The sequence below is a fragment of the Panthera uncia genome, unplaced genomic scaffold, assembly GCF_023721935.1.
Source record: "Panthera uncia isolate 11264 unplaced genomic scaffold, Puncia_PCG_1.0 HiC_scaffold_1320, whole genome shotgun sequence".
NCBI lineage: Eukaryota > Metazoa > Chordata > Mammalia > Carnivora > Felidae > Panthera > Panthera uncia.
Window position 1 is genome coordinate 125,971 of NW_026057943.1, and position 14,191 is coordinate 140,161.

Here is a 14,191-nt window from a genome sequence, read left to right on the forward strand (position 1 = left end):
GAATTTGGTAAAAAAAAAAAAAAAAAAAAAAAAGGCTCAACAAGACTTGGGAGAAGCAGTGTGGTTTTAAGTTTCCAGTATTAGTAAAATCAAGCTTAATGAAAAAGGTGGGGAGATGGTGGTGTGGGGAGAAGATTGGAAGGTAATTAATTTTAAATATGTTCCTTTACAATACAAAATAATGCATAAAACAATGCTTTGAAATCTGAGAATGAAAAACATGCAAATGATAGTTTAGCACACCTAGGTATATACCCGAGAATACTGGCAATGTATGTGCACACAAACACTGGAAATGTATGAATGCACACAGCAGCATTATTCATAACAGCCCCAAAGTAGAAACAACCCAAATGTTCACCAACCAACAACGGGATAACAGAATGTCAACAGAATGCCGTGGAGCCATACAATGGAGTTTCATTCAGTCATAAAAAGGAATGAAGCACTACTACAACATGAATGACCCTTGAAAACATTATGCTAAGTAAAAGCACCCAGTCACAAAAGACCATGTTTATCATATGATTCCATTTATATAGAAGAGGCAAATCTAGAGAGTCAGAAAGTAGATTAATGGCTGTTTAAGTTTAGGGGGCTTGGGGGAAAATGAGGAGTGCCTGCTAATGGGTATACAGTTTCTTTCTGGATTGATAAAAATCTTCTAAAATTGGCTGTGGTGATGGTTGCCCAACTCTGGATATACTAAACTAAAACCCACTGAATTATACAATTTATATTGGTGAATGGTATGGTATGTGAATTTTATGTCAATAAAGCAGTTTTAAAAAATAGTTAAGAAACTGTATTTCCAAGCAAACATTACAGATTCAGAAGGACAGTAAAAAAACTGATTTAGGCCTAAATATATATATAAAAAGGCTTAAGTACATGGTATTAGAATACAATGACAAACATTTATTTTACCATATATTCGGTCAAGTACCCATTTGAAGACATGTGCTCTGGAAGTTCTGAATAACCTACTAATAAGAATCTGGATTTCCCCAAACATTTGATTTATCAGATTAGAACTAAATAATAAGACAAAAAAAGTCTTTGTACAAAAAGGGCTTACAGAACTACTATCTTTTGCTTTCCTCTGGATGGCAAGATTATGGGTGATTTGTTTTCTGCATTTTTCTAATATTCTTCACTGAGCATTTTATGAGCCCTAATAACTTTTTAAAATCAGAAGAAAAAACCCCCAACACTGTTACTTGCAATACAGTACTAAATGAATGCAATCTGCCCACCTCACTTCTGCATTCCCATGTCTTCTGCTAACCCACTTCTATTACTCGGTTACTTGTTGGTGTCCAGCCAAACTGGAAGCTCTCTGTGGACAGGGCCAACCCTTACTTGCTTCTGTATCCAGGGCACATAATTTACTGCTTACTCTGTCCATGACTGGCACTCATTTAATACACAGGAGTGGTTACTGTTCCCTGCACTGAGAAGGCCTTCTCTCCCTTCTTCCCATCAACGTCAGTTCTTCTCATCTCAAAATTCATGCCCTTGGTTCATCTCTGGGAAATTCAAGTGTGAGCATGTGTATTTGCACATATATATATATGAATAGATGTGTAGGCATTTAGAGCCAAAACCGATTTGATTTATATTGTTGTATCTGTTTATGCTTTAACTGGCCTGTGTTACTGTATTACTAGACGGTATCATCCTGCAACTAATGGGTATTTAAAAATGTGGGCTGGCTGACCATTGGTCTCCTACATCTCAAATGCCACCGAAATCACCCGAGAAGCAGCAAGAGGCATGCTGGATAGGAACTTTGCCCTCAGGTGCTTTACTTCATCAGGTAGGCAGGCCAGGGATGGGCTCTTTGGAAGACAAAGAAAGAGAAGGGATGAAAAGAAGTGTAGCAAAGGCCAAACAGAGTGAAGGATTAAAAAGGGTGTGGAGGGGAAAGAGGCTCTGGAAGGAAACCAGCCCAGAAAGGAAGGGCTGGTGGGAAAGAGCAAGTGAGAAAAAAAAAAAAAAAAAAAAAATTAAAAGCCCAAGTAATACAAGGCAAGTACTAGGGCAAAAAGAAGAATCTGAGATGAAGTTCTGTCACTGAGACAGAGACAGATAGGAAAAAACCTCTACCAGGAAAGGGAGGTGCCCCTCACAGGAAAGGCCAGATGAACACAATTTAGAGAGTGTGCTGCCCTATCTGTCCATAGTAGGGGATTTGGAGTCTGGTCATTTCCTTACAAATAAATAGCTGAATTTACTTTTTTCCTTGTTACCAGATGTGAATAATTTATTTCTCCATAGAGGGCTCATATGTATGAGTAACTTCCTTAAGACAGAGAGAGAGAGAGAGAGAGAGAGAACATGAGAGAGGCAGAGAGGAAAACCCCACCACTTTTCAATTCAAAATTGAGAATTAAAACTAAACCAGACTTCACCAAACCACTTGAGACTTCTGAAACATTACGAAACTTACAAATTAATACATTTACTGACTTAGTCAATTTTATATATGACTCAAGAAGCCTAAGTGGTCATGAAGATAAAAAAAGATCATTTCTAAGCACTTCAATAAGTATTAATTATCTATTGTTTGCCAGAAATAATCATTGCTTTTAAATACCTATTTAATTACAGAATTATCTTTCTGTTCTTCCAGCGCCAGCTTTTCTTGTCTCAGTCAACTTGAGATGCCGTAACAAAACACCACAGGCTGGTATTTCCCATAGTTCTGGAGGCTGTAAGTCCTAGACAAAGGTGTCTGGTGAGGACTCTCTCCCCAGTTCGTGGATGGCCACTTGCTTGCTGTGTACTCACTTGCAACAAGCTCCCTTGATCTCTCTTTAAGAGCACTAATGCCATTATGGGGGACCCACCCTCCTGACCTCATCTAACCCCGAATAATCCCAAAGGCCCTGTGTCCAAATAACATCAAAATTGGAGGTTAAGGCTTCAACATCTTAGTTTGGCGGTAGTGGTGGTAAGACACAAATGTTCAGTCCGTAACACTTCCTTCCTCATATTACTAAATACAATACCCTTCCGACTTTTAAAGTTAGAAAGCTGGACGCGTTCTTTTCCAATAGGAGCAACAAACATGATTTGTCTCATTCCATGTCTGGGATCCAAGTACTCATTTTACATACTTTCTGGTAAGTTTTCTTGCCAAATTACATGTTCATTACTCTACCAGTGCCTCCCTTATCTCTTGCTCTCCCTTCATATGGCTCAGGGGAGTTCTTAAGGCAGGGAAGAAATGGCCGTACGTTGAGCATTTTCTACCAGCTGGGTTCCTAGTTGCATTATTACATTTTTGTCCTCACTCTTGCCCTGTTGTCTGACCAAATACTATATAATACTGCATTTGAAAGAAAGTTTTAGCACAGGGAAAATAAATCTGAGTCAAACCTAAAAGGAGGTAACTCGCAAGGTGAAGCATTTATATCAGTATTACTAATTACCAGGAAACTGGAGACAGTCCAGAATGTGTGACCTGTGACGCCTATTAGAAGCACCTCGCGCCTCATGGGCAGTAAGCTTCACTAACAGCCAGACATCTTAGGTTCAGTGCCCTGGGGAAAGCGGTCTTCTGGTCTGTCATATAAACAAACCCAGGGCATGGATCTTTCTCCCATATGGAAACTATAGCTGTAATACTCACTATATTTTATGTTGGGCTTGGTATTGAGAAACTTTAATGATAATGTTGTTGGAAGATCATTTGGGGCAAGGGTGATGGTGGTATGTGGAAACACAGAAAAATGATCAGAGATTACCAGGACATCTGGCTGAATCGGTGCCATAGATTAATTAGTCAGGCTTTTTATTATTAATTGGGCTAAATAATAAATTAATTAATTTATTATTAATTGGGCTATAATTAATAATTAATTATTAATTACCTTCACTCTGCAGAACTGTGAACTAGAGACCTTCTTCAACCAAACTTGAAACTCATTAGACCCCATCATAAAATCATCTGTCCACAGTCCTAGCCTTTCTTTATACTGTGCCTTCCTAGGAGAGAAAGAAAAGCTGTAATAGGGAGCTAGCCGGTTCATGAATGAGAACCTTAGCACCCATGCTTCTCAGTACTTGGCCATTTGGGTAGAGCACCCCAGAAACAGGGTGACCAACTTACCCACAATGGACCTAGTGTTAGCACTGAAAATCCTGTATCCCAAGAAGCTTTTCTGTTCCAGGCAAATGGGGTGGTTGGTTACACTATCCAGGAAACCCAGAACAAGAGGGTGTAGAAAAGGAAATTAAAAAAAGAGAGAGAGAAATCTACAAAAAATTTTTTTCATTGTTATTTCTGAGGGCTGTTTTGAAAAATCAGAGAAACATCTCTCAAAACAGTAAGAATGAAGGTGGCTCAGACAGGTTTCATTCTCTTTTTTTCCTAACAACTGACTGCTATTATGTGATAAGGGACTAGATTATTGGTAAGCTCCCTCCTCCTACCATAATTCAAGATGTTATTACTCTCTTCTAGCAAATGACCTCATAAAGCTATACATAGTTGATCCTTAAGCAACACAGGTTTGAACTGCATGGGCTCACTTGTATGAGGATTTTTTTTTTTTTAACAGTATTGTAATACTCTCTTATGATTTTCTTAGTCACATTTTCTTTTCCCCAGGTTTCTTGGAAGGATCCAGCATAGAATACATCTAACATATAAAATAAGTGTTTATGTTCTTGGTAAGGCTTCCAGTCAACAGTAGGCTATTAATAGTTAAGTCTGAGGGGAGCCAAAAGTTATATACCTATTTTCAACTGTGCTGGGGAGGGGTTTGGTGCCTTTAACTGTAGCAAATACAGTTGTTGTTTAAGGGTCAACTGTGTATCTTGCCTAAGGAAAGAGCACTGCCAGCGGCTTTGTCTACAGTATGGTGACCCAGTCTGAGGGAAGTGCAGGATCTAAAGAGGTGACCACCAATACAGACTGGGGTGGAGTTACTCATCTAAGATGACAAGAAGTATTCATCTTGTTCAACCTCATCGACTGGTAGCAATAGGCTGTGAGCTGGGCTGAGAATAATTCTGAAGTACTGCCTAGGTATAGCAGGAGAGAGGGCGGAGACTAATCAGGAACACATATGGAAAATAAACTAGCCATGGCAATCAAGGTGACCCAGGCGAATCAAATTTTTTCTCTCTGATAAACTGACATCAAAGCAATACACAAGGAATAAAAGTTAGCAAATGTAAAAGTTAGCCTGTCTAATAATGACATACTCCAAGAGCAAATATTACACATATTAAGGTAACAAAAATGTGGCTTTCAAATCCACTTCTTAAATTTATTCTAGGAATCCATCAGACTTTGTCTTTGACACAATATTTTCACCAAAGAGAGTCTTACAAGCTCTGTTGTGGGTCTTTTAGTAGGCAGTTCTGACCTCCTTTATGCTCACTTACACATGCTTTCTCTTGCAAACACTGTAATATTGACATCAACCATCTGTCAGCTAAATGACATAATCCAGGGATGAAGGTTTTTAATGTTGATTTTGGGGGAAAATAATCACTAGAAATTTTCTCAAATAGAAGTGTCTGTTGGTTGAAGTGGCTTATTAAAAAAAAAAAAAAAAAAAAAAGCTCTGCTCAAAAGAGAACCAAAAGTATCACTCGGAGAGTATTACAAATGATCCAAAAATATCCTTAAGTTGGATTCAATCTTTGGTTAAAAATACTCCAAACAGTGGAAGACTGATTTTCTCATTTTTTCCTTAAAAAAAAAATCTGCTTAGCATACAAATATGGGTGCTGGCCCTTAAACGTTAGTGATGTCTACATATGACACTAAGATTGAAAAATTAGTGCAGTGATCAGTCAGCAAAAGTTAGCATTTATTCTCTCTGGATAAAATTTTATTGACTCAAGAGCCACCTTAATTTTTTAAAAAGCTTATTTAGGGGCACCTGGGTGGTTCAGTTGGTTGAGTGTTTGCCTCTTGATTTCAGCTCAGGTCATGATATCACAGTTTTGTGAGTTCGAGTGTTGAGTTGGGGTCTGTGCTGAAATGCGGAGCCTGCTTGAAATTCTCCCCCTCTCTCTCTGCCCCTCCCCTCCTTGCACTCTGTCTCTCTCTCAAAATAAATAAATAAACTTAAAAAAATAAAAGGCTTATATATTGTGTATATATATATATATATATATATGTATGTATGTACGTATGTACACACACACACACACACACACACACACATATGTTTATTTATTTACTTTTGAGTGAGAGACAGAGCCCAAGCAGGGGATGGGCAGAGAGAGGGAGACACAGAATCCAAAGCAAGCTGTCAGCACAGAGCCTGATGCAGGGCTCGAACTCAGGAACCATGAGATCATAACCTGAGCCAGTCAGACGCCTAACCGACTGAGCCACCCAGGTGTCCCTATTGCATTTATATTTTTAACGATGGGTGGGTACTTTAAAATATATAACCAATATGGGGTGCTTGGGTGGCTCAGTCAGTTAAGCATCTGACTCTTGATCTCAGCTCATGTCTTGATCTCAGTGTTCTGAGTTCAAGCCCTGCCTTGGGTTCCCCACTGGGCAAGGAGCCTACTTAAAACAAAATAACAAGTTATTTTGCTGATTATAAAATATATATGCACTGAAGAAAATTTGGAAAATAGAGAAAAGTATGTGGAAGAAAAAAAATCACACAGCATCACTTCAATTATTTTTCTCTTTTTATATACAAATGGATAAGATGGTATCTCTAAAGATGTCTTCCCTTTCAAATAAACTAAGGATGGTACCATGCCCCACAGCAGAATCTGAATCCCAGCTCTGTAGTCCTTGGTTTGAACAAGAACAAAGAGACAAGACAGTGGTTAGCAGTCATAACAAAGCTGTGAATGAATACAACTCAAGTCTCTATAAAGAGAAGAATCAAGGACATATTTAAGAAAAAAATATTTTGCACACATATTTCTACCTATCCTTTTAGATAGAGTTTATATCTTATGACAAGGAGCAGCAGTCATCTTATTCTTTTTTCCTTTCTGAATGCTACAGACAACTGGTATCCTGTATGAATATAATATTCCTATCCAGTACATTTTGGGTAGAATCCAATAATGTGTGATAACTCAACAATTTAGCACAGGAAGCAAAGCCCACAACATTCCTTAGAAATTTCACAGACTATCTAGACAGAACAGACCCATTTGAATGGGATTTTTTCAGTGATATTTGAGGAATGTAATTTTTCAGGGTGTACACACTGGGTTTGTGACGGATGCAAATTCAGATATGAAAAAAAACACAATTAAATGATTCAGACTCTTGCATTGTGCTTCCACAGACCTTATTTCTGCACGGGTCAAACAAAGGAAAGTTGATGTTTGACAACTGTGGATGACTCATCAGAGGAAGTTCTTACCATATGGATGTGCTTGTTGAAATAAAGCTGGTTAACAAAGCCAGGCTTTTTTCTCCCTGTGGGCCACTGAGGGTTTCATTTTAGGAAATGGAAGTGTCAATGTGGACAAACTGTCCTCAAGTATTTATAGCATAATGTGTAGTTTCCTTAAACTGCCTTTGAACAAAGAATATGTGAATGAAAAATAAGATCTAAATTTCTCTCATTCTCTTGTGTCATCTGAACTGTACTGTTTACAAAACCTGTTTATTAGCATTGTGACATGGGCATAATGTGATAGGAAAATGGTATAGCTACACTGAGGTATGCTATTGGTTTAAGAGTTCTTTATTCATGAAGTCTATTATGCCTTTGTCATACTCATTGCAAACATTTTTTCCAAGATTACCGTATGCTTTTTGAGGTATTTTTATTTCTTGATGAACTAAAGTTTTCAATTTTTATACAGTCAAATATTTTTGTGACTTAAAAAAAAAAGTTTATTTATTTATTTTTGAGAGAGAGCAAGCAGGGGAGGGGGCAGAGAGAAAATCCCAAGCAAACTCCGTACTTCTCAGTCCAGAGTGATGCAGGGCTCAATCTCAGATGCTTAACCAACTGAGCCACCCAGGCGTCTGTTTCTTTGTGACTTTTTAATGCTTTGAAAGTCTACTCCATTCTTAGGTTGTAAGTATTTCCTGTAGTTTCTTTATCCTTTTATGGTTTCATTTCTAATACTTAAATAAACTATTATTTGCTCCACGCTAAGTAATTAGATTATCATTCCCCACCCACCCTCCCTAACAAGTTGACTAGTTACCCTATCTTACTTGTTGAACAAGCCAGTCTGTCCTCCAGAATTTGTGAATTTGATAAGTCACATCACTTCCTAAACTGGGGTCTCTATTCAGTTCTATAAATGTCTATCATTTCTTCTGCTGGTACTAAATTGTTTTCATTATTGTAGCTGCATAATGCATTTTAGTGGTTCGCGGTGGAGAGTTTCCCTTCGTGTGTGTGTGTGTGTGTGTGTGTGTGTGTGTGTGTGTGTATTAATTAATTCTTGGCTATTTTCACGAGTTTAACTCTTCAGATGCATTTTAGAAAATCCCCCTGGGATTCTGATTGAAGTTGCATAAACCCATGAGTTAATTTCAATATTCAATTTTCTTATTCAGGAAGATGTAGCATCTTTCTAACATTTAACTGTTCTCTACATCTATGTAGGCATTTTAGATCTCTCGATCAAGTTTATAGTTTTCTGGATATAGGTCCCACACATTTGTTCACATGAGTCTACATTAAAAAATTTTTTTTAATGTTTATTCATTTTTGAAAGAGAGAGAGCACAAGCAGGGGTGGGGCAGAGAGAGAGGGGGACACAGAATCTGAAGCAGGCTCCAGGCTCTGAGCTGTCAGCACAGAGCCCGACGTGGGTCTCAAACTCACGAACCGCAAGATCATGACCTGAGCCGAAGCTGGACGCTCAACCGACTGAGCCACCCAGGCGCCCCTGAGTCTACATTTTTAATTTTTACTGGGAATGAAATGGAGCTACTACCAACTCTGAAGACATGTCACTCTGTTGTCTGAGGTCATAATCCTGACTGTTCTTGAGTCATGGGTTATCTTAGATTTGAAGAGTGGAGGAAGAAGGAAAAGAGGGAGATGTTGGGGGGAATGGTTTATATTCATAGTATGAAGACTATAAACCTCCCAGAAAGGCTGTAAAGGTTAAAAAACATGCAACCCAAAGCACCAGGGGTTAGTAAAAAAAGAGAAATAATGTGCTAATAAGCACTCAGATTGATGACTCACTGCATTGGATCATCCTTGGGAAACCACCTACTAAGCAGAATTAGCAGTTAAGGCGTTATTTTTGGTGCAGGATTCATTGCTACTTCCTCTTGGGGAAAAAAACCCTGTTATATCCTAGCTCCCCAAAACATTTGAAAATGGTCACCCTGGCAGACCAGCCTATCGGGTAACAATGCTATTTCTAGAACAGGGCAGGGGTGTGTGCCCTGTAGAGACTTCTGTAGAACAAGATAGAAGCACTCAGCCATGTGTAATGGAAAGGAGAATAAACCAGGAGACAGAAGACCCAGCTCCTAATGCTGACTCTGTAACTGATTAACAAATCACTGAGTGCAGGCAGGCAGGCCACTTAACCTCTTGCTCATCTGTTAAAGGACGGTTATCACAGCTTCTGCCCTACTCTATACCACAGACGTGCTACCAAAATAATAAATTATGTGGATGAAGCAGTTAGAGCCAGTGAGAAGTAAAATTAGCTTCTCAGTGGAAGTAATGCTATCTATCAAACAGCAAATGTAATGAACTTTCATTCCAAAGTTATTCCTTTTTGCTTAATATTGTGTTACCTCCCCCCCATTCCTACCCCCTTCGTGGTTTCTTTTTCTCATTGTGTCTCAATGTGCAAAGAAAATGCAATGCTGTTGCTTTGGTCCTATCTCTGAACAAAAATCTCTGAATTTAATTTACCCATGATATTCTGCTGGGCTATTCATAAAGATCACTGGCTTAGAAAATTTAAAGATGATGCAGTCAGGAAAAGGACAAATATGGGGGGAAATGTGTTTCCTTATTGAGTATCCATGGCAGTAAAGCTCATTAGTTAGATCATTCCCTCTCCCTCTTCAGTACAGTAGTAAATGAAATACACTCCCTCTCTCTGAACACATTAATAAATTATTATTAGAATGTGTATTTCCCCCATTAGTAGTGAGTTTGAACATTTTAATTCTTATATTTATTTATCATTGGTAACACTTCTGTGAATTTCTACTTCTCAGTTCTAACACAGGCATATAAATTTTGCTTAATGAAATGGGGTAAGAATGATAGGTAAGACATACTTTGCTAATCCTTACAAGCAACTCTGAAACGTAGTCCTTACTAGCTTTATTTTATGGATGAGGAAGCTGGGGCTCAGGAGAGTTTTGTAACTTAAACAGACGCAGTCATGTATGTGGTAAGTGTAGGAGCTGGAATCAATATTGCTAATTCCGACTGCTTCTTGATACTATTTTATCATATATTAAATGCAATCTACCAAAGCACATTGAAAAACGTATGTTACCAAACAAATATTAAGGTCAGTCTTTGGCCTCAGCACAGTCTTTGTTTTATTTATGAAAACAAATGAATTTATAAGAATGAGGAGGTTGAGGGCAGAGGATTCTACTTACAATCTGTTCACATTGCATATTCTCTAGGGAGGTAGGAGTCTATCTGCCACGTATTTGACTTTATAAGAGAAGGGTTATCATGGGCAAGAGGTTTTATGCCAGTCATACAAATGAAACATTTGGTTAAGACAAGTACTTTCAGGGGGCACCTGGGTGACTTAGTTGGTTAAGTGTCCAACTCTTGATTTCAGCTCAGGTCGTGATCTCACAGTTTGTAGGTTTGGGCCCCATGTCACCCTCTGGCACTGACAGTGCAGAGCCTGCTTGGGATTCTCTCTCTCCCCTTCTCTCTGCCCCACCCCCCGAAATAAACGAATAAACATTAAAAAAAAAAACCACTTTCAGGTTGTGTTGCTTTAGCATGTAACCAACACACACCTTGGATTACTTCGGGTTTTCATGCTCTGAAGTCTCAAAGACATTTAAATTTTCTTTATGCGGTAACCAAACCACTCTCCTGTGTGCAGTATCAACTGTGCAGGTGACACCAAGAGAGGATGGTATGGTATATGATATAATTAACAGCATGTTAATTTACCAAAATATACCTTTAGGATATCTTTGATGTTATTATTTTATTAACATGAGTACTGTTCTTTAAATACACGATTTATTTCAAAAGATAAGCCTGGCACCTGAGAAGTGGAAGTCTCTGATACCAGGGAAGAGTGTTCAGGCTCAGCTAGGAGTGGCTGAGTTGCGTAGCCACACCGATCCCACAGCGCTGTCACAGAACAATGTCCTACTGTCTCAGGTTTCACTGATGCACTCATTTCAGGCTGACCTTTTCTGGTACCTCTTCCCACTTGTTTGGGCGTTTGGTCAATGCTCAGATAGAAGGACGCTTCAGAGAAAATGGGGTTTGCCTCACAGAGTCTTGCTTTTGCAAGGCGTGGGCTCTAACAGACAGACAGAAGGACAACACACCCTGTATGGACCCTCCAGAGCAGGCATGGACTCCAGACCTGCTCTGCCACTGACCAGCTGTGACCCAAGAGAACAACATGAACTCTGTTTCCTTAGTCTACTCCTTTAATGTCCCATCACTCACATACGAAGTTATAACGAAAATGTCCACAAATTAAATACATTTTCCCTACTAATGCTTGAAAAATGTCTTTTGACCCTCAGAGTTAACCAGCTCTTGGATACCAATGGTACAAAGAAAATTACTAACTTCTGCTTTTCAAGCACAACCACCCTATCTCATCAAATGTAAGATGCTACCAGTCGCAAATTATATCCTGATTCTAGAAATAATCAAATATGAAAAAAAAATGAACATCTCGGAAACACTGAAATAGGGTAGAATAGCTGATAAAATAGTTATTTTCTCATAGGGAGGTAGTGAAATATTCCGGGTATTGTGTTCAGACTCTCTTCAATATTACTCTGGAACTTGTGTCTTCTGTTGCTTTAGAGATCCATTTAATTTTCCAGTTCACTGAATACAGATTTACTTATAGTTTTTTTTTTTTCAAAGTATTAAAAAAAAAAATTGGAGCTTTGGTGAAAAAACATGGAGAGCTGTCAGTCTAAAGTTCTTAAAATAAAAACAGCAAACAGAAACCTTGATTGCTAAGCACTTCTCAGTTACAACATGCACTTCTTGATAACTGACGAGTGGTAGCAACTTTACTGAATACTCGCCATGGAAAATTCAGTAAAGAGGATTTATAGGGTAAACTCTTTTGACACAATTTGGTGACCAGACCTCCAGCTTCCTTTGTGTATTAGTGGACTGAGGAGCATGTTAGGAAGCTGATAAAAATAGCTTCAGTTAAGCTCCAGTCATTCTCTTCCCTCAAGAGAAGCTTTCTTGCTCAGCAGTATTACCAGAGAGCTCGGGTTTGGTACTTAAAGTCTTCCTGTTCTCACTGGAAAATTGGAGTCAGTGCCTGAGTACCACCATGTTAGCTTCATGCCCAAAGATCCCATCAGACTGTGCAGGGTTAAGCCGCTTTGTACAATTTCCTTTGTCTCCCCCACCTTTTCTCTAACTTTTTGGTTGTTGTTTCGTTGTTATGGGTAGTGACAGTTTCTGGTTTCTTTCGTTTATCAACGGTTTCCTTTACCACAGCCTCTATTCCTTCTGCTGGAAGCCTGGCACAATTGGAAGCTGGAAGAAAAACCACAACTGAATAGGCTGGCACTTACTTTAACAGTCATTTCCAACCACAGATTAATACTATTACTGGATTTGACTAACGGCTCTCAATCAGCCTAACTGTCATCACTTGAGAACATGAGAGCCAGTGAAGCCAAAAGGGAAAATAGAAGCAAATCCAAATCATGGTGTAGTTCTACTGATTTCTCATCTTCTGAATCCAAAAGTACCTCTCTGGATATCCTCTACTTGGTTCTCCTTAGTGATCTGCCTAATGTGTGGATCAGGACATAATACCCTCCTGCTACAACCAGCTGGAGGCTGAAGTCAGCTGGTAAGGGCTGCCATGGCATAAGAGGGCAAAGTGCTCAGCTGCCCACAGAATGCCTCTGTATCCTTCACCTTGCACTGTCCACCTTTGGAAACTGCACTGGATGCTGGTGTTCAAGGATGTTAAGTATCCAGCATCAAAGTCCAAGTGAAGGAGGCCCTCTTGGAGGTTCTGTGTTGATAATGGAGGTACCACTCAATGCTAGCCTATCACAGTCAGGAACCTGGTTTTTCTCGTCATCATTTACCTTGACATAGCAGACTCCAGGCCTAGTGCAGGTGATACTAAGAGAGGATGGTATGGTATATGATATAATATATGGTTGGCTCAGCAAAAATCAGAGTCTATCCCACCTTGGAGCTTTCTGCATTAACAGAATTTTCCATTAGATGAGTAAAGGGTTTGGGAAATTGTTAGTAGTCCTCATCTTTTGGTCCTGACAGAATCTATCTACATAGAGAGAGGAGGACTTGACGATTATTATTTTCTAACTGACAACTGTTACGTCCTACTCTGGATGGTATTTCAAACACATCAATCCCAATCTTTCTCTTTAAAAATGTAGTGAAAGGCATGTGTTTAAGACACCACTGTCATAAATAAAGAATAAAAATCTTTCTGGAGGACAAATTGGTTCCATGCATCAAAGGCTTTAGGTTTGTTAATATTCTTCACCACACTATTTCACTTCCAGGAATTAGTCCCAACGAAACCGTCGTGAAAATGTGGAAAACTTTAGTATCAGAACAGGTATAACAGGTATGCTTTAAAAATTCTTGCAAATTTCACTCATTCAATAAATATCTGCTACATGCTTACTATGTGCCCGTGAATGTTTATATACACATAAATGAGATCAGGATATGTGTGTGTATACATACATACATATATATATATATGTATGTATACACACACACACACACACACACACACACACATGTTTTAATGTTTATTTTTGAAACAGAGAGAGCAAGTAGGGAAGGGTCAGAGAGAGAGGGAGACACTGAATCTGAAGCAGGCTCCAGGCTCCAACCTGTTAGCACAGATGATGCGGGGCTAAAACTCACGAACCCGTGAGATCATGACCTGAGCTGAAGTGGATGCCTATCCAATTGAGCCACCCAGCTGCCCCAGGGTCAGGATGTATTTTTGCATGAGAAAAGTAGGTTACAAAAAACCAAGAGCTCACTTT